The sequence below is a fragment of the Rhinopithecus bieti genome, unplaced genomic scaffold (genome assembly GCF_001698545.2).
Source record: "Rhinopithecus bieti isolate Rb0 unplaced genomic scaffold, ASM169854v2 scaffold_2077, whole genome shotgun sequence".
NCBI classification, from domain to species: domain Eukaryota; kingdom Metazoa; phylum Chordata; class Mammalia; order Primates; family Cercopithecidae; genus Rhinopithecus; species Rhinopithecus bieti.
In genome coordinates this window covers 1,358,993-1,378,448 of record NW_016803882.1, presented here as the reverse complement: position 1 = coordinate 1,378,448, position 19,456 = coordinate 1,358,993, and the positions used below count along the sequence as shown (strand labels likewise).

The 19,456-nt window shown below is 43.1% G+C and overlaps 1 protein-coding gene across 1 annotated transcript in view; it reads right to left on the bottom strand.

Moving 5' to 3' along the window:
* The window catches only part of RBPMS (RNA binding protein, mRNA processing factor), a 170,736-nt gene that overhangs the window by 13,261 nt on the left and 138,019 nt on the right, over positions 1-19,456 (bottom strand). The gene's annotated exons all lie outside the window — the stretch shown is intronic.

Below are 19,456 nucleotides of genomic sequence, written 5' to 3'. Positions count from 1 at the left end.
CCAAACAGCTGGTTTCAAATCAGAAAACAAAACACCCAAAAACCCCGAGCCCCAATCAGTGTCAGAAGCCAAATGACTCTCATTCTTTTCACAACCTGTTGTTTGTTGGCTTTGGTTCCACAAGTGCTAAGCAAGGAACGAAAACTATAACAAGAAATGCAACAAGCATCTGCTGTCTGTCTGGCCTGCTGAGATCTCAGGCCTGGACTCCGCCTTGAACACTCTGATGTCTTTCCAACTGTAGCTGGGGAACCCAAAACAGTGGGAATTTCCTGCACAAAACAGCAAATGTGGCCCTCTGAGGAAAAGGGAGAGAAAGAACCAATGAAAGATATCCTATGAGAACCCACTGCAGAGCCTTTGGGAAAACAATGGCTTAACGGCAGGGCCTCAACAGACCAGAACTGGAAGACTTTTCTGTTTATTGGCATAATTGCTATTGACAAGTCAGTCATGATCATCAAGCATTTTCCATGTAGCCCCCAGAAGTACAGGGCCAAATACTGTGACCACAGGGCATTTAAGATCTTAAAAATTCAGAGAATTGAGGTGAAAAACCTTGCGAATCCTGATTAAAATTACACTCCACAAAGATGTAAACAATTCCAGTTGCTCTTTACAGACTAACTTTTAGGGGAAAAAAGTGAGTCATGTTGCCAAGCGCCTGGTCTAAGTGTTCCTCAGGCAGCTCCAATTCCACCCAGGTCAGGCTGCAGTTGGCCAGATTGAAGGGCAAGTGCCTGGGGCCTCCGATGTATCAGGAAGCAATCCATTAAAAGTAACAGCAAACACATGAGGGAGCTTCTCAGGAAAGGCAAAAATAACATCAGTCAATAGCAAGGAATCTGGGCCCTGTGAAGCAGCAATCTCAAGATGTGCTTTTATCACCTGTCAGAATCTGAAATCCAGTATGCCAAGGACGCTATCCAGGACTGCCACGGGAGTCAGCAAAAGGTGATTTGATAGTCATTAGTAACTCTGCCATTCAGGACTTTCCCTAAGTCTACAGTGCATGTGACCCAAGGTCAACAGAGTCACTTTATTCCTTCCCACCATCTAAGGAGCCATTCTAGGCCCAGTGTCTCTGCATCCTTCCCATCCCCCAAAACTTTTCAATATGGAAAGGGGACTAGCAACAGAAAACTGCTTTGCTCGGTGTGATGTGGGACTGCTCTATGGAGAAACCAGAAAGCAGCAGAGCCTGTGGGTGAATGTGGATCTGGTGGGCAGGGGGTAGGCGAGGCTTCCCCACAGCCAGCTTGCATGGCACGAGCTTCTCTCAGGATGGTAGGGAGTCAAGAGCTGACTGCTGATGATACGTTCAGAGGGCAGTTTGTACCCATTTCCAGACATGATGGGACCCCAACAATGTGGGGTGATTTAACAATCACAATGTGATTTAACATACTGTTGCTGGTTGGCCTTCCCAACTCCCTCCTCCTCTCAACAAGGCAGTAAAAGCTACCTCCTCAGGACTTGGTGATGGAAAGACAGACTGCCTGTGTATCTAGGTGGGAGAAATAAGCCCCTAAGAGTGGACTGATAATTATTATTTGGTCAGGGTAACAACAACATCACTACAGTCCTTAAAATGATCAGGTCTACAGCATCTACTGTGTTCTAGGGTGTATAGGTGCCTGTAGCCCAAGGCTTAGGGACCACCCTCAGAAGGGCTGGGAGGAGCTTAACAGATCCCTGTGCTTCCCGTTGTGATGAGACTGTGATTTCCAGAGTAACTAATGTGGGAGCCCAGCTAGTGGAAACTAACTGCTACCAGAACCAATGCCTTGAATTTTAAACAACCATTCTCAGGAATGCCAAGCTATTATTGTTGTTTAGCTACCAGGCTATTTTAAGACATTCTGAGTCTTTTAAATCCTCATACACTCATCTGTGGCCTATGCTTGTCTGTTCCCACTGTGATAGCGGAAGACAATAAAGCTATAAAGACTATAAAACTGATACATACAACTGATTCCAAATGACAGAGCCCTCAGGGGGAACGTGTTTGACCTGAAGCCTGTCAGTGGTCCTTCCTTATCGTCCTGGCTAACTGGGGTGGGGTGGGTAGAGGTAGTTACCTGATCAGTGGGTTCTTCCTTTAGAAACTTTAAAAAATGAAATGAATATGTCCTTTAAGATATCTGATCCTAAAGAGATAAGCAACACAGATAAGCTGGAATCAGATTTCAATGTCAGCCTGACTGCTGGAATTTATGATTTCCAGACCTTTCTCTCTTTTTATCCTGAAGCATTACTTCCCATTAGTTCTTTACTGATGCTTAGACACAATTCACTATTAACATTTGCACAAAACCTAGGCCAGCAGGAAAGAGGATTTGCTCTGAAATCCCCTAAACTCAAAATTGCTGAGTAATAGTAAAGTAGTGGTAAGGCAGAGTCTAAAAGAGATTAAGGTGAACTTACACTTGATAAATCCCTTGATACATCTTATCATCTCTGTCTCCCTTCTCCCCTCATGAAGGAATGTGGAGTTACCATAAACATCAAAAGATACATGGCCTGACCAGGTCAGGATCGCACCTGAAGCAGGCCTCACAAACACCTGACTTTTCGGTAGGAACCTGAGCACTCTCCTCACACACACACTCCTTTGATGGAAGTGGGAATTAAAGCAGAATGAGCTTTTTGCATTTGTTTGCTTTTTCGTTGCTTGAGAAAATTACAAAAGCTAAAGAGAACGGTTTTCCACAGCACAAGCCCTTCACAAGGACTCCCCACTGAAGCAGGAGGCAAGGGCCTGATGGGTTTCACCTTCCTGAGTCACTGCCCATCCTGCTCAAACTTTACAGGATGGAAGGCTGAAAAAAGAAGACAAAGATTGCTGCCCAAGGCCCACTGGGATGAATTGGAGTTTAGGGAGGGGGTGAGATTCCTCTTGACAAAAGAGGCTCTTGACCACCCAGAGTGAGCCAGGCCCCAGTGAGCAGAAAGAGGGCAGATCAAGAGGCCAGGGCTTTTTTGTCTGGGCCTAATCCGTCCCTCCTGAGAGGCTGGGCAAATCCTTTCCCATTGCACCAATCTGGCTACATCTTTTCTTTTTTGCACCTTCTGAGGATAATGTTGTTGAGGGCTCACAATATACATCTGAATAGGCTTTTTTTCTTAGCATGAGAATATGCAACCAGAAGAGCTCAAATTGGATTCTGAAAAACAAGGACTAGAAACTTCCAGCGCCACCCTGTAATCCCTTTGAAACCAAAGAACTGCAGAGCGTCTGATGAAGGTTTAAGCCTACAGAGCTTGGGAAGATCATCTTCTGCCTTTTCGTTTTAGATGAGGAAACAGATGCAGAAAGGTGAAGCTTCCAGTCTACGGTCACATTGAAAGAGAGATAAACATGAATGACTCTTAGAAACAACTGAGAGATGGAAGAACAAGGAGAATCTTTAATGGACTTAAGTATGGCCATATATCTCTGAGTTTAGTTGGTAACACAAGGTTTAAGAACTTTTTTGAGGCCGGGCGCGGTGGCTCATGCCTGTAATCCCAGCACTTTGGGAGGCCAAGGTGGGCAGATCACAAGGTCAGGAGATCGAGACCATCCTGGCTAACAGTGAAACCCCATCTCTACCAAAAATACAAAAAAATTAGCCGGGTGTGCTGGCAGACACCTGTATAGTCCGAGCTGCTCAGGGGGCTGAGACAGGAAAATCTCTTGAACCCGGGAGGTGGAGCTTGCAGTGAGACAAGATTGCACCACTGCACTCTAGCCTGGGCACAGTGAGACTCCGTCTCAAAAAAAAAAAAAAAAAAAGAACTTTTTTGCCTCCTGAAAACGTCTATTTGGAAATATTCCACAGCAACTTCATGCTTGACATACCCAAAACTAAATATGCTCCCTCAATGACCTGTCCTCGTTGGCTCCAGATTTCAGTAAGATGCTACCTTCCACTCAGCTGTCCACACCACACACCCGGTGGTCACCCCATTCTCCCTCTCATTCATTCTTTCATCAAGGTCCTGGTGAATCTATCCCATGATGCAGCTTGATCTTCACCAACACTACTGGATTACTGAAAAGGCCTCCTAAAAGCCCTCCTGGCTTCCACACTCATGTCAAGACAACTTTAAAAATACACATTTTGGCTGCATGCAGTGGCTCACACCTGTAATCCCAGTGCTTTGGGAGGCAGAGGCAGGAGGAGGAAGATCAACTGGGCCCAGGATTTGAGACAAGCCTGGGCAACTTTAGGGAGACCCCATATCTTAAAAAAAAACAAAATACTAGCCAGGCCTGGTGGTACATACCTTTAGTTCCAACTACTTGGGAGGCTAAGGTGGGAAGTTCACTCGAACCTAGGACTTATTTGAGGTTGCAGTGAGCTGTGACTGTGCCACTGCACTTCCAGCCCATGGTAACACAGTAAGACCCTCCCTGTCTCTTAATTTAGTCATGCCACTTAAAACCCTTCTATGATTTCCTCTTGCTCTGTGGATACTGCCTGAACTCCATGTAATGGCCTATAAGACCCCAAATGATCTGGCCCTCATTCTCCTCTCCAGCTCTGATTCTCATCTGGTTCTCCCTCATGGTCTGGGATCAGTCACTTCCATTGCATGACTATGCCTTCCTCTCTCCCACACACTGCTCCCTCTGCCAGGGGCACTCTTCTCCCCCTCCTCCTGCCTGGCTTAACTTTTACTCATCAGTTACTTACTCCTTCCACCCAGCTTAACTCTTCACTGTGCTCTACTTAGATGCCGCTTCCGGGGGCGGGAAGGGGCCTGGCCTCGCACTTCTAGTCTAGAAGACTGCTTTCTCTGTGCTCCACCATATCCTGCACCTCCCCAGGCACAGCAGTTACCTCCTGGACGGCAAGCTCTTATTCTTGCTTACCAATGCCTACCACCATATTATAAGACAGTATCAAGAAATCAACCATTTGGGCCAGATGCAGTGGCTTACGCCTGTAATCCCAGCACTTTGGGAGGTGGAGGTGGGTGGATCACTTGGTATCTGGAGTTCGAGACCAGCTTGGCCAACATGGTGAGACCCTATCTCTACTAAAAATACAAAACTTAGCTGGGTGTGGTGGTGCACACCTGTAATCCCAGCTAATTGGGAGGCTGAGGCACAATAATTGATTGAACCTGGGAGGTGGAGATTGCAGTCAGCCAAGATCGCACCACTGCACTCCAGCCTGGGCTACAGAGCGATATTCTGTCTCAAAGAAGAAAAAAAGAAAGAAAAAAGAAAAAAGAAAGATTAAAAAAAAAAATCAACCATTTGCTTAATACTTGAGAAAATGAAGAAAAAATATACTTCCATCCTGCCTTCAGGTGAAGAAATAGTCAGACTGAGGGTTCATTCTGGGTGGAAGAGAAATATGCACATAAAGGCACCACGATCTATCTAAGGTCTCATAGATAACTTATAATGTCTGAACTGAGACCAGAACTCAAGTCTCTTGTCTCATAGTTCGGGGTCCCTTCTATACACCATCCTTTCCTCCCTGGGGTGGGTGATGCCCCCACTGCTGCTGGTGGTGACAGGGCCCCATTTGGAATGCAGGTGGTCTTTATGTCTGGCTTTTTAGCATACTCAATTTGCTATAAGAAACTCAGGGACAGAGTCTTCCAGGAGAGCTTGCCTCGAAGATGAAGAATTTGGCCAGGAAAAACAGCAGCCATGACACAGAAAATCCAAACATGATGAAAAATTCCATTTTTAATAGGAATAATATAAATTTTGAAACAAGAAAAATAAATCAAGGATTCTGTTAGCAGTCAACTCCCACTCACATACCTCAGCAAGTAGTTGATCCATGTCTGTTAAGTAAGCCTTTTAAAAATCAGCCATACAAGGCCCACTCTTTTAAGTACTACTAGCCTATTCAGACATGCGCTTCCGCCACAGGACTAAGAATATAGCCCACGCCAGCTCCCATGGCGCAGGGCAGTGCACACTAGCTCCTGTGATAGGGTGAATGGCATTTCCCCAAATTCACATCCACCTGGAACCCCAGTACGTCACTGTTTTTGGAAACAGGGTCTTTGCAGATAGATTTAGGAATCTTGAGACAGACAGGGACTGGAATGGTATGTCTACAAACAGGAATGCCTCAGAGTCTCTAGAGGATCCAACACTGCTGACACCATGATTTCAGATTTCTGGTCTCCTAAACTGTGAGAGAACGGATTTCTGTCCGTTGAAGCCACCCAGTTTCTGGTAATTTGTTGCGGCAGCCCTAGGGAACTAATGCGGTTGCCATAGAATGTCAAACACATCACTGGCTTCCCAAGAAGACAAATGTAGATGAAGATTTTTATGAAAGAAGCTAATGAAAAGACTGAGTGTTGCCGGGCATGGTGGCTCATGCCTGTAATCCCAGCACTTTGGGAGGCCGAAGCGGGTGGATTACTTGAGGTCAGGAGTTCGAGACCAGCCTGGCCCACATGGTGAAACCCTGTCTCTACTAAAGATACAAAAATTAGCTGGGTGCAGTGGTGGGTGCCTGTACTCCCTGCTACTTGGGAGGCTGAGGTAGGAGAATCGCTTGAACCTGGGAGGCAGAGGCTGCAGTGAGCCAAGATTGCACCACTGCACTCTAGCCTGGGCAACACAGTGAAACTCAGTCTCCAAAAAAAAAAAAAGTGGGCGAATAGCTCAAAGGAGGTGTTTTCCACCACCCAGCACTAATGACCATGGCGATTTTTGTGTTCTGTACAGGGAACCAACTGTACTATGTGCTGCAGTCATGAGGAGAAATCAAGTCTCGGCTTGGCTCTCCACTATTTCTACTTTCTCTCTATCATGGACCTTGGTCATTTCCATTGCTTCAACTACTAATTCTATTTAGGATGATTCATAAACCTATAGCTTTGATTTCTACTCCAATGTAAACACCGTAAATTCATCAAACTCAACTCATCGAGAAGTGAACTTACTGTCATTCATAAACCAATTCCTCTTCTTACCGCCAACACTTTCCTTTATCCCTTTTACTCAGGCTAGAAGCCTTCATCACTTCCTATGTCCAAACAATTGCTAAGTCCTAATAACAATAGAGATGACAAAGATAACGACAGTGATGATAGCAGTAGTAAGGACAGTAGGAGCTCGTGTTTACTGAGCACATTCTGTGCACCAACCATCCTCATGGGAGACATTAGCAAGAGCTCCTTTTACCTTATGAGAAAGCTGAGACACAGCAAGGTTAAATATCCAGCCCAACGACTCTCACAGAGCCAGGATGTGAATCGATCCAGATCATGAGTCCAGACCCTTCACTTCTGCACTTCACTGCCTTTCTCCATGTTCATTATCTCCATCTACTGATGATAAAGATATCTTCTTTATGTCTTTCTCATTCCCATCCCTACTTCTATTACCCAAATGCAGGTTCTCAGCCGGACCGACTTTAACTTCCGCTGTCTCCCCACTCCACTATTTCTCTAGTACAAACTGCAGAAGCAACAAGTTGTCTGCAAAAAAGCAAACAGACCCCAAAATACATATGCCAAGGAAATTCCAAAAGCAGGTGGTCATGATTCAACTGGCCCAGAGTCACTTCTCCATTTAATGATTTTCCGCCATGCTTTTGACCAGTCACTGCTCTGATGATTGTCTTCTTCCTTTACTGCCCACCTCTTCGAGGCCAAGAAATCCTGCAACGCAATCCAGGATTTTAAAAGGATCTGCTTTCTAATCTTAGAGTTGAAGGGAACCCTGAGCATGAGCGGGAAGAAAACTGTTCCTCTGGGAACTTAAGCCACTACTATTACCTACTCTTACTCATCACATGGGGACATTTTCATTCCTCTTCTTTCCTATGACCTGCAGCTGCTGGGATGAGGGTTACCCAGAGTTTCCCCAGGAAAGTCCATTCCCTGGCATTAGCAGACTGAAGATTCAAAGTGTCTGCCAGCCTCTCTGCGAGCCTGAATTTCCTGACAACTGCAGTCAAGTCTGGATGTTTAACAGGAGCTGTATTTTCAGAACGTAATGGTTTTACGTCATATGAACAACCTAAGAAAATCTGCTCAGTCCCACTCTGCTAGAGACCTGGGTAAGCTTCATGAGAGCTGCATACTGTTCTGTTAGATTCACTACTGTGCCCTCCACAAAGGAGGTTCACAAAGGAGAAAGAGTAGAAAAGGAAGGAAAATAAATTTCTTCTAACATAAAAAAAAAGTGTTTTAGGATGTATATCTTCAGGGCAACTTGAGTCTATGATTCAGGTGGAAATTAATTTTTTAAATAAAAAAATTATAAACAAAAAGTGTTTTAGTAAAACTTTCATTTGTCATTCACACACCTCTTCTGGCATACATCTGTTATGTGGTGAGGGAGGAAAGGGAGCAAGGAAGAAGGATGGTTATGACAGCAAGGGGAGGCAGAGGTGTCTTTTTAATGAAACTGCTGCTTGGGTTCATCTCTATCTAGTCCATAGAAAAGAGATGATCTCTTATTGAACTAGAAGGTCCCCGAGTGCAGGGCCTGTGTCTCTAGCGCTTACTGCTGTATCTGCAGTACCCAGCACAGTGCATGTTACACAGCAGACATTCACTCATGCATTATTGATTGATTTATTTAGAGACAAGGTCTCCCTATGTTGCCCAGGCTGGAGTGCAGCGGCTGCTCGCAGGTGTGATCATCAATGCGCACTACAACTTCAACTCCTTGGCCCATATGATCCTCTCTCCTCAGCCTTCCAGATAACCTTGCCAAGCTTTCAGAAATGAACATTTTATGGACCTCAATACACCTAACTGTGCTGTTTGAATGTATAATCCCCAAAGTAGCAACATTTATACCAGTTTTTAATATAATAACACTGGGAATCATCCTTAAAAACAGAACGGGGCACATACTTGTAACCCCAGCTACTCCAGAGGCTGAGGTGGGAGGATCACCTGAAGCCAGGAGTTCAAGGCCAGCCTAGGCAAACACAGTGACACCCTATATCTAGAGAAATGTTATTAAAGTCTATTATTTTCATGTAGATTTCTTTGATAATTAATGAAGCTGACCTAATGAACTTTCCATTTCTTAGCTGGGACTCTTAGTAGGGACAGGTGCTGCCTAAAAGAGTGTTCATCAAGGCACGGAGCTCTCGTGAAAATCCAGTATAGACCAGATATCCTTTCTTATACCTCCCAAAACAGCCTATGTGTACCCTGAACACTGCACCTACTGCTTACATGAAAAATTATCTTTTTCTGTGTCTATGTCCTTCACAAAACTGTAATCTCCTATCCTCAGCACATATGTCTGGCACACAGAACATATTCAAGAAAAGTTAGTTAAAATTAACGATATTACAAAGTGCCTACAACTAACTTACAACTAGCAAGAGGACATAAACTTCAGAATTATGTAATTCACCCAATGATTTACAGTTTAGCACATTTCCTTGACTTTTAAGAAAATGTCAGTTTTCTTAAATCTGCAAAGGTTCCAGTCCTTGAAGAAAAAAGGCAGAAACTAATAACTTGTCATAGTTATCAGTTTTAAAGAGATTGCCACTGACCTAGGAAACTGATGAGTCAGAACCCCAAAATATACTCCATAGCACAAATAACACAAATCTAGACACACACATAAGCAAACTCTTCTATGAGCCACGTGAGGAACTCCAGAATGAAGCTGTGTGTCTGAAATGAGCTCCTACTCTCACCCATGGCCTTCTCCTGTTCTAGGAACTCAGCAACTCCACCACCCCCATTCTTCTGGTTCCCCATCTATGCTGGCTAGCCGTGGGCTACTTGCCCTTGATCTATCCACAGGGAATGCTAAAAACATCAATGACTGAAATCTTATTTTAAAATTATGTTAATGTGTCCCTAGAAACCAGAACAAGTATTTATTTTGTGCTTATGTGTATAGTATCCTTCACAAGCATAAAGTCTCAATCTCCCCTTAGTCCTTTGAGCTAGATACTAACATTTCCATTTTACAGATGAAGAAATTGATGCTTGGAGAGTTTTAGTGACTTGTCCAAGGTCATATACAGCTTATAGGTAGAGGGATACAAATCTAAAGAATCTGTTTCCAGAGTCTACATTCCTGACAAGGCATCACTGCCTTCAAAGTGAGTTTCTGTGCTTTTCAGAAGTCAGAGTGCAAATTGTAGTTTTAGGCTAAAAACAAACAATTTTTTTTTTTCGGGGGGGAGAGTCTCATGCTCTCACCGGGCTGGAGTACAGTGATGCAATTTTGGCTCACTGCAACCTCCAGCTCCCGGGTTCAAGCGATTCTCCTGCCTCAGCCTCTGGAGTAGCTGGGATTATAGGCGCCCGCCACCACGCCCAGCTAATTTTTTGTATTTTTAGTAGAGACGGGGTTTCATCATATAAGCCAGGCTGGTCTCAAACTCCTGACCTCGTGATTCACCCACCTCAGCGTCCCAAAGGGCTGGGATTACAGGCGTGAGCCAGTGCCCGGCCAAAACAAACAATTTGTATAGACTTGAAATAATTTAACCTGGCATTCTGGTGGGGGAAATAACCTGATTTGTGTACAAGAAAAAATTATACTGTTATTAGTCCTGAAAAGAAATTCCACAGCATCTGTTCTACACTTCTTTGACTTATTCACTAGCACCAGATATATCAGGCACCACAATGGCAATGGATATGAAGAAGCCTGCTAAACATTTCTGTGTGCCAAGGAATTTGATCATCTCTTCAAGCCAGGCTAGATCAATCACTTAAGTAAGAAAAGCCTGTTACTACCAATTACTGTGAAACAAGAAAAACCTACAGGAGCAGAGCCACCCATGGACCCAGAATTCTCTCTCCACAGGTAACAAAGCTGCTAGCAACAAAGTGTGGAAATCTCAAAAGTGCCCTCCTTTTCCAAACTCTCCTACTTTGATTCATTCATGTTTTAAAAATCTGATGCCCTTGGATTAAATTTTCAGTGCAAAGCAAAACTCCACTTCTGGAAACATCTGTTGTCTGAGAGTTGCTTTCCTTCACCTCCCTTGCTTTCAGAGGCAAGTTAGTTCCACATTGCCACTGAAGGGTAATCCCCCTGCATACTCCATGATCACAGTGAATAAAAAATATTTTCTGAGAGTGTTAAGCCATGGGGCCACAAGATGGATGAAATAATTGGGCAGTCTCCAGTTACAAAAAACAAAATGAGGCTAATTCTTAAGTGAAGTTATGACTAGCATGAATAAATAAAGCCCACAAAATCCAAAAATGTCCATTTGGTCGGGGCCACTCTCACATTTTAATTCATTTTGGTTAACAAGTGTTTGTCTTCAACAAACACTTACTGGGCACCTGCTGTGAGGCAACTGCTAGTTGAGTATCATCAGCATTTATTTTTCCAGCCCAGATTTGGGGCAGTAATGCTAAGTTACAAAAGGACCTGATTCTCTACAGGTAATTCCTGTTTAACTGAATGTATCCTGGCGATCCTGGGTGGGAGTGTGTAGCAGAATGTACTAGAAACTATTTGGAAATGGAACTCTTTATTTCACAGTGGCAGGTTATTAGGAAGATGCGGTATGTCATCTGAAAAGTGCCCAAAGACCTGGGAACTCTTTAGAGGGTGAGGAGATGGTCACTGAAAAGGGTATGGACAAGAAAAGAACAAATGACCTCCTTGTATCAGTATTATAGGTGAGGTAATTCCGGAATGTATGTGTACGGTGGTGAAAGGTGACTCAATAAGCTTCACCTGAAAGTCAAACCGGCGTTTCTCCCCTTTAAGTCCTTTAGTTGTAAATGTTACCAGCCGTACAACACTGGATAACTTACCTAATCTCTGCCAGCCTCCGATTCCTCAGATCAAAATAAAAACAAAAACTAACACATAGTTCATTATAAAAACTGAATGCGAATTTGACATGCATATAGTAAGTGCACGGTGTCAAACAACAACATTAATAACTGACATTAATATAGGAAAAAAGGTAAGGAATACAATCTGGGAATATAAATAATGTTGTCTCTGCTATAGGAAATCTATCCTCAGTACAAAAACAATCCCTTGATTCATCAGATGATCTGGAGTCATTACCTACCAGAGGGAGGTGGCAGGGAGTGGCGCTTTGGAATGTATGCCCTCAGCCACTTCTCATGTTTAACTGTTTCTTCCTCATTCTTCGTGCCTCAGACATATTGTTCAGCTCTTTTGTGCTAAGAATAAATTAGTGATCACTAGAAGATAGAGCTTTGTTAACTATATTGGTGTTCACGTACTTATTTTTAAAATAAGAACAATGCTCTCTTCATTTAAGAGCAGAAGACTTTCTTTAAAAGAAATCTCACAGCCCTCCAGCTTCACCAGGGAAATGTGATCTGCTCAAAAAAATCTACTTAACTTTATTAAACAAAATTGGCTGAGTACCTTGGGAGACTCTGATCTACACAATTCCCTTATCATTCATTCCACCGGCTGCAATGAACCTGCCAATTTACAATAAGCAGCTCCAGGTGTCCATGTACCTCAGTTCCCCTGAATGGTCATATTTTATCTTCCTTTTACTCTCCATCTCTTTGCCTTCTAAAAATCACAAAGATTTAACCACAAGTTTAAGAACAACCATAACAAGGCCCAAATTTTAATTATGCAGGAGGTTAATAGTCACACTGTTGACTTTCCGGTAAGATAAACAGTAAAAACTTGGCAAATGCTAATGTAAACAACTCCCCCCTCCTGCCCTCTCATTCCTGAAGACTGTACTCATTCTTGGGAACTGAATGACAGGCAGAGTTCATATATGAGAACAGGGTATCCTAACCTGGTTAGAAGCACTGAAATACCAAAAGAAAACTGCAAGAGTTTAGACTGAGCTTCTTCGTTCTGCGGAATAGTAAGTAATCCTATCTCCTGAGGATCACTGCTCTGGGATGAACTGATTACCTTCAAACACTAAAAAGGTTGCCTGTCAGTCTGAAATCTTTTTTTCAATTGCACTGATGCAAAATCAAGGAAATCTGGGCATTAGGGTCAGCAGGAAGGCTGGTTGACTCTGGAATGACTTCAGATCTTTGGCAGGTGATCCAACACAGGAACGAAGGAGTTTCTGGGGTTTCTTCCCTCCCTAAAGCTTCAGAACATTTTAGAATGAAGATGTCCAAGCCATCCCAGTGCAGGCAAGGTCCCCTACAAATCTAGAACCGACTGCTGGTTAAGTATTATGAAGATGGTCATACAAAGTTCTTTTTAATTAGTGAAGGGGAAATACCTTAATGCTCAAATCTATGGGCTAGTTCAATAACTACAAAATGGTCCATTATAGCCACCGAAAATAGTAACATAAAAGACCTGTCTATAAAGATGGAAAAAGGTACATAAACAAGTGAAATATATATATATATATATATAATACAAGCACATACATATACATATGGTTTGCATGAGGGATTGGTATAATGCTTTGGTAGGTAGATCTAGGTTTGAAGTCCCTGGTCACTTACCACCTATGTGACCTCCGCCAAATTTCCTTATCAAAAAAGGAGGAGGAGGAAGAATAGTAGTAGTAGTATCTGTTCTCATAGGTTGTCATGATAATTGAAAAGGTAAAGTGTTTAAGAAAACTTCCTGGGCCGGGCGCGGTGGCTCAAGCCTGTAATCCCAGCACTTTGGGAGGCCGAGACAGGCGGATCACGAGGTCAGGAGATGGAGACCATCCTGGTTAACACGGTGAAACCCCGTCTCTACTAAAAAATACAAAATCTAGCCGGGCGAGGTGGCGGGTGCCCGTAGGCCCAGCTACTCGGGAGGCTGAGGCCGGAGGCGTAAACCCGGGAAGCGGACCTTGCGGTGAGCTGAGATCCGCCACTGCACTCCAGCCCGGGCAACAGAGCGAGAACTCCGTCTCAAAAAAAAAAAAAAAAAAAAAGAAATGGCTGGACGCAGTGGCTCACGCCTGTAATCCCAGGATTTTGGGAGGCCGAGGCAGGTGGATCACCTGAGGCTGGGAGTTCGAGACCAGCCTGACCAACATGGAGAATCCCCATCTCTACTAAAAATACAAAATTAACTGGGCGTGGTGGTGTGTGCCTGTAATCCCAGCTACTCGGGAGGCTGAGACAGGAGAATTGCTTGAACCCGGAAGGAGGTTGCAGTGAACCGAGATCGCACCATTGCACTCCAGCCTGGGAAATAAGAGTGAAACTCCATCTCAAAAAAAAAAAAGAAAAAGAAAAGAAAGAAAGAAAACTTCCCACAATAGAACACATATTCAACCATATTGTTGTGTTTACCTGTCTGGATAGTGGAGACTGAGAAACCCAGAGTCAGAGAAGTTAAATAACTTGGCCCATTCCCCCACAGCTAATGTGATAGACTTGTATTTCAAAACTCAGGTCAGCCTGACTGTCAATACTGAGGCTACTGGTTCTCTGCAACATGGTGTGATGCTCCAGCTTGAAATCAGGAGATCTCATCCTGGGGTGGTTCTCAGCTTATGTTGTGATATACATGCCAGCTAAAACTTGGGCTCTGTACGATAGGCAAATGGTGGAAACAACTCAAGTGTCCATCAACAAATGAATAAACAAGATGTAGTTTACAAGATATCCATACAATGGGTCATCACTCAGTCATAAAAAGGGATGGAGTTCTCGTATATGCTACAACATGGATGAACCTTGATGACATTATGCTAAGGAAAAGAAGCCAGACACAAAAGGACAAATATTGTATGATTCTACTTATATGAGGTATCTAGAGTAGGCAAATTAACAGAGACAGAAAGTAGATTTTCAGCTACCAGGTGACAAGGAAAGGAGGGAATGGGGAGTTACAGCTTAAAGGTTAGAGTCATTTTTCTTTCTTTCTTTTTTTTTTTTGAGATGGAGTTTTGCTCTTGTTGCCCAGGCTGGAGTGCAATGGCACCATTTCAGCTCACTGCAACCTCCGCCTCCCGGGTTCAAGCAATTCTTCCGCTTCAGTGTCCCGAGTAGTTGGGATTACAGGTATGCAGTTAGAGTTTTTAAGGTGATGAAAAAGTTTTGGAAATAGATAGTGGTGACGGATGCAAAACACTGTGAATGTAATTGATGTCACTAAATTGTACACTAAAAAAATGGCAGGTTTATGTCAAATATATTTTACCACTTTTTTTTTTTTTTCTTGAGATGGAATCTCGCTCTGTTGCCCAGGCTGCAGTGCAGTGACGTGATCTCGGCTCACTGCAAGCTCCGCCTCCTGGGTTCCAGCGATTTTCCTGCTCAGCTTCCTGAATAGCTGGGACTACAAGGGGCATGACACCACACTTGGCTAATTTTTAATTTTTTTTAGTATAGACAGGGTTTCACCATGTTAGCCAGGCTGGTCTCGAACTCCTGACCTCAAGTGATCCACCCATCTCAGCCTCCAATGGTGTTGGGATTACAGGCGTGAGCCACCGTGCTGGGCCTTACCACAATTTCTAAAAATTAGTAACATAACAAAAAATACTGAGTTGCATGCTTTAAATTGAATGGTATGTGAATTACAGCTCAATAACGCTGCTAAAACAAACCAAACAACCCCACCTTAGGGTCTGTGACCTGACAGACTTGGCTTTAAACCTCAGATGAGCAGCTTACCAAATGTGACCATGGGCACATTTTAAAAACTCTGAGCTTAATGCCCTCTTTGTAAAATGAGAATAATAACTGTATTTACGGAACAGGGTGTTGTGAAGATTGAATGAGATAACGAATACAACGCGTTTAACAGAAATGTCTTGAATGAGTAACAGCTGCTGTCATCATCATTCTTGAACTTCTTATTCCTAAAGATGCCCAAAGGTCAAACAGGCACCATCTACTGACCCCAGGTTTCACCAGTTCCCAGAACTATGTAAGACCTAATGACCCACCATGGTCACAGGTATGTCCCGGCTCCCCATCTGGAGCCCATCAGGCAAACATACTTGCAGGAGTTTCCCCCATCCTATGTGTCCTGTCCACCCACCCCTCTTTCTCCAGTCTCTTTACCAGTAAAATCTCAGGGCTGATCAGACAAGGGATAGAAAAGACAGGGAACTAAATCCTATTGCAGAGGCTGCTTGAGCACCTTAGTACCTCTCCGAAAGTAATGTAACATCCCACATACACAGAGTCCACCACTAAACAAGGATTACCATGTTAAACCTATCTTTATGGATATTATAACCAAGGTGAAAGTGAAACAATCTCTCAATGTATGCCTCATTCTCCATCTCTTCTCAAGCGCTAAACCTACCCAGCTCCTTCACCCTTTTCTCAGACACTCCTCTTCCCAATCTTTCATTTTTTTTCCATGCTGGATCCCCTCCAAGTTTTCCTTTTCTCACACTGTGCTGAGGCCCAGCACAGGATGCTGGGGCTGGGAATAGTTTGGTAAACGGATCATGAAGCCCACAGCACACAGTGTGGGGCTTGGATGGTAAATTATGAAAAGATTGGGCTGTGTATGTAACCAATGGCTGTGGGCCAGCTAGTGGGTGATGAGACGGTAGTTTACAAATGTCTCAGAGGGAATAGAAACTGTTGGGAGAGTTGTCTCTGGATCTTCAAAGAGAATTTATGAAAAAAGACGAGAATAGAAAATTTAATTCAGAGACCTGGGGAACCAGCAGTGGAGGAAAGAAGAACAAACTCCACCCAGAGTGAGACTGGGAGACCCCAGAAAAGGCTTCCCAGGGTAGCTGTGTGATTAGGGACGAGAGGAAGGCCTGTGGTGTGGATGCTCACACCAGCTTCCAGGGCCGTTTCATCTGGTAATTCCTCTGATCCTGCTACAAATATAGAATGAGTAGCCTGTCTGAGGGTTTACAAGAACTCACTTCAATGTTTTGTCAGAAGGTTATTTTTCTCAGGGTGTATTTACTTCCCATAATAGAATATCTTTAGATGAGAATCAGGTCCAAAGGGGCAAATGGTGCTGGAAATAGAGGTGGAGAGAGAACTGGGAAAGTTTTCTAAGTACGTATCAGAAGAACAGGCTAGCATGCCCTTTTTAGGATGGAGCTACAGAGCGCTATCTGAATCATCACCCCGGCACTTTTGGTGATGCATTTTTAATCATTCGCTTAAATTTTTTTAGATGAGAAAATACCTAAAACAAAGCCACATCTCCTTTAAAATCTGTTGCTGAGTTCTTTCTGATAATGTAAATTCTCCTTCTTCCAGATCTGCAACAGCTCCCAATACCTTTTGAATTAAAGAAAACTACTAATTGTAATCCAGGATTCCCATTTCCTTCTTCCCAAATTTATTGCACACCATCAACTCACCCCTAGCTTGGTAAAATTAGTTATGATTTCCTGAATGAAGTCAGTCTTGCCACTAAATTTTCAAATCTGTTCTTCCTTTTGACTGGAATGTAATTCATCTAAATCAAGGGGTAGCCACATACATCCAGAATTGCTTTTCTCCAGGCTGTGTGTGCTTCCAGAACCAACCTCAGGGCTTCCCAGTCTTCAGTAAAATAAAATTGGGCTTAGAAAATTTATCTCAGTGGATTGTTTTCACTTTGGGGAACCTGCCTTCCACCAACAGTCCCACATAAATGTAATCAGTATCTATGCTGCTGCCTGAATAAACATAGTTCTACAGCAGTAACCAACACAGTAGAGCAATTAACCTACATTTGGAAAGCCAGGCAAGCTTTATGAAGGAAGCGATGGTGAAGGTGACTTCTCAAGGACAAGTAGCTAATTTGTAAAGGTATTAAATTTATGGCCAGAGAATGGGTACTCTAAGCAAAAAGCCTGAAGGCAAAGAAAATACATGATGGCCTCTCTTTGGACTCCCAGAGCTAAGTATTGTTGGAACATGGCTTTCAAGGAGACCTAATAGCTGGAGATCTGGGGATGAGGAGTCGGGGCGCAGATCATGAAGGGCCTGCACGCCGTGCTAAAGAGGTGGACTCTACAAAGTGGGAAGTGAACCTCTTCTCATGTCACTATGGGATTCCCCCATCTATTAGAAATGGCTTTTCATCAAACGGACATCTGTTACCATAATTGCTACTAATCTGGGATTTAAGTGCATCAAATATTTTCAAATGCATCTATACATTTCTCATGAGTGGCAAGGAATTCTTTCACACACTGTATAGGTATTCAGAGGAGCATTCAAGAGAAGCAGCTTAGGGCTGGAAGCCTCAGAGTAATTGGTCAGGGCTAGGAAGGCCAGCTGGAGGAGCTGCAACCTGCAGACAGCTCTACAGCATGGGTCCTGACACCCACCACCTACCTGGCCTTAGGTCTCTGCCACATCAAATGCCTTTCTCTGTACTAGAGTCACCTACCTACGTTCCTCCGCAAACAGTTTCCATTATCCTGACCTAAAACGTCATTATTGATTCACTGAAAGGAGTAATTTCTTGCAGAAACTGCAAAAAAATGTTCTTATGGTTCTATTTCAGTATAAAGTCTCACACTTTTATCTGATGGTTTGTTTTATGGCTTCTGAATTTTAGATGACTTCAGAGAGGAAGCTAGTGAACTTTGAAAGGACATCATTTACATGTGTTTGCTGTATCAGGTAGCACTTAACATACATAAATAGGGAGTTGTGGGGAAGAAAAACAGAAAGATTTCTAAAGTTTCTACAGGATTACTGTAGATTCTTTTTATTGCGGAGGAGGAGGAGGAAGGAGAAGGGTCAAGTGGGAAAATGATTATATGATTTAAAATATTTTTTAAAAGAATCACATAGTTTCCTGTTTGCATATCTCTTTTGGCATTTGTTGGTATCTGTGTCTAGGTCTTGAGAGAGGCCAGTATATTTTAGACTTCTAAAAGTTCACTTGGATTTGAACTAGAAGTAGGAGACTGTAATTTCTAAATTTAACCTCTACTAAAAATTATGACATTAAAAACTTTGCTAATCTTTAACTATTTACCAGAAATCAAGTTAAATTGCTATTTTAGAAGAACTTCAGTTTGAAAAACATTTACAATAAAACAATTTTTGAAATAACTTTTAATGATACATCAAACACATCTAGATTAAATTTTTTTGTAAATATATCCACTGATGAAGTGCTAGCAAAAATGACTAAACTTGGAATATTCCAATAGGATCCCAGCTTTGGTACTTTTTATAAATAGTGCTAATAATGGTCTTTAAAGGGCTACAAAAAAGTAGTTTTACTGGAAAAGTTTGAAATTAAGTTTCCAAAGTTATTAATGTGATCAAATGTTTATTTTGAAAAATACAAGCTGGGTGTGGTGGCTCACGCCTGTAATTCCAGCACTTTGGGAGGCTGAGGTGGGCAAATCACAAGGTCAGGAGCTCGAGACCAGCCTGGCCAACATGGTGAAACACCATCTCTACTAAAAATACAAAAAATTAGCTGGGCGTGGTGGCAGGCGCCTGTAATCCCAGCTACTCCGGAGGTTGAGGCAAGAGAATCGCTTGAACCTGGGAGGCAGAGGTTGCAGTGAGCTGAGATCACGCCACTATACTCCAGGCTGGGTAACAGAGCAAGGCTCCATCTCAAAAAAAAAAAAAGAGAGAAGAAAAATGCAAAAGATTAGGGAATGAA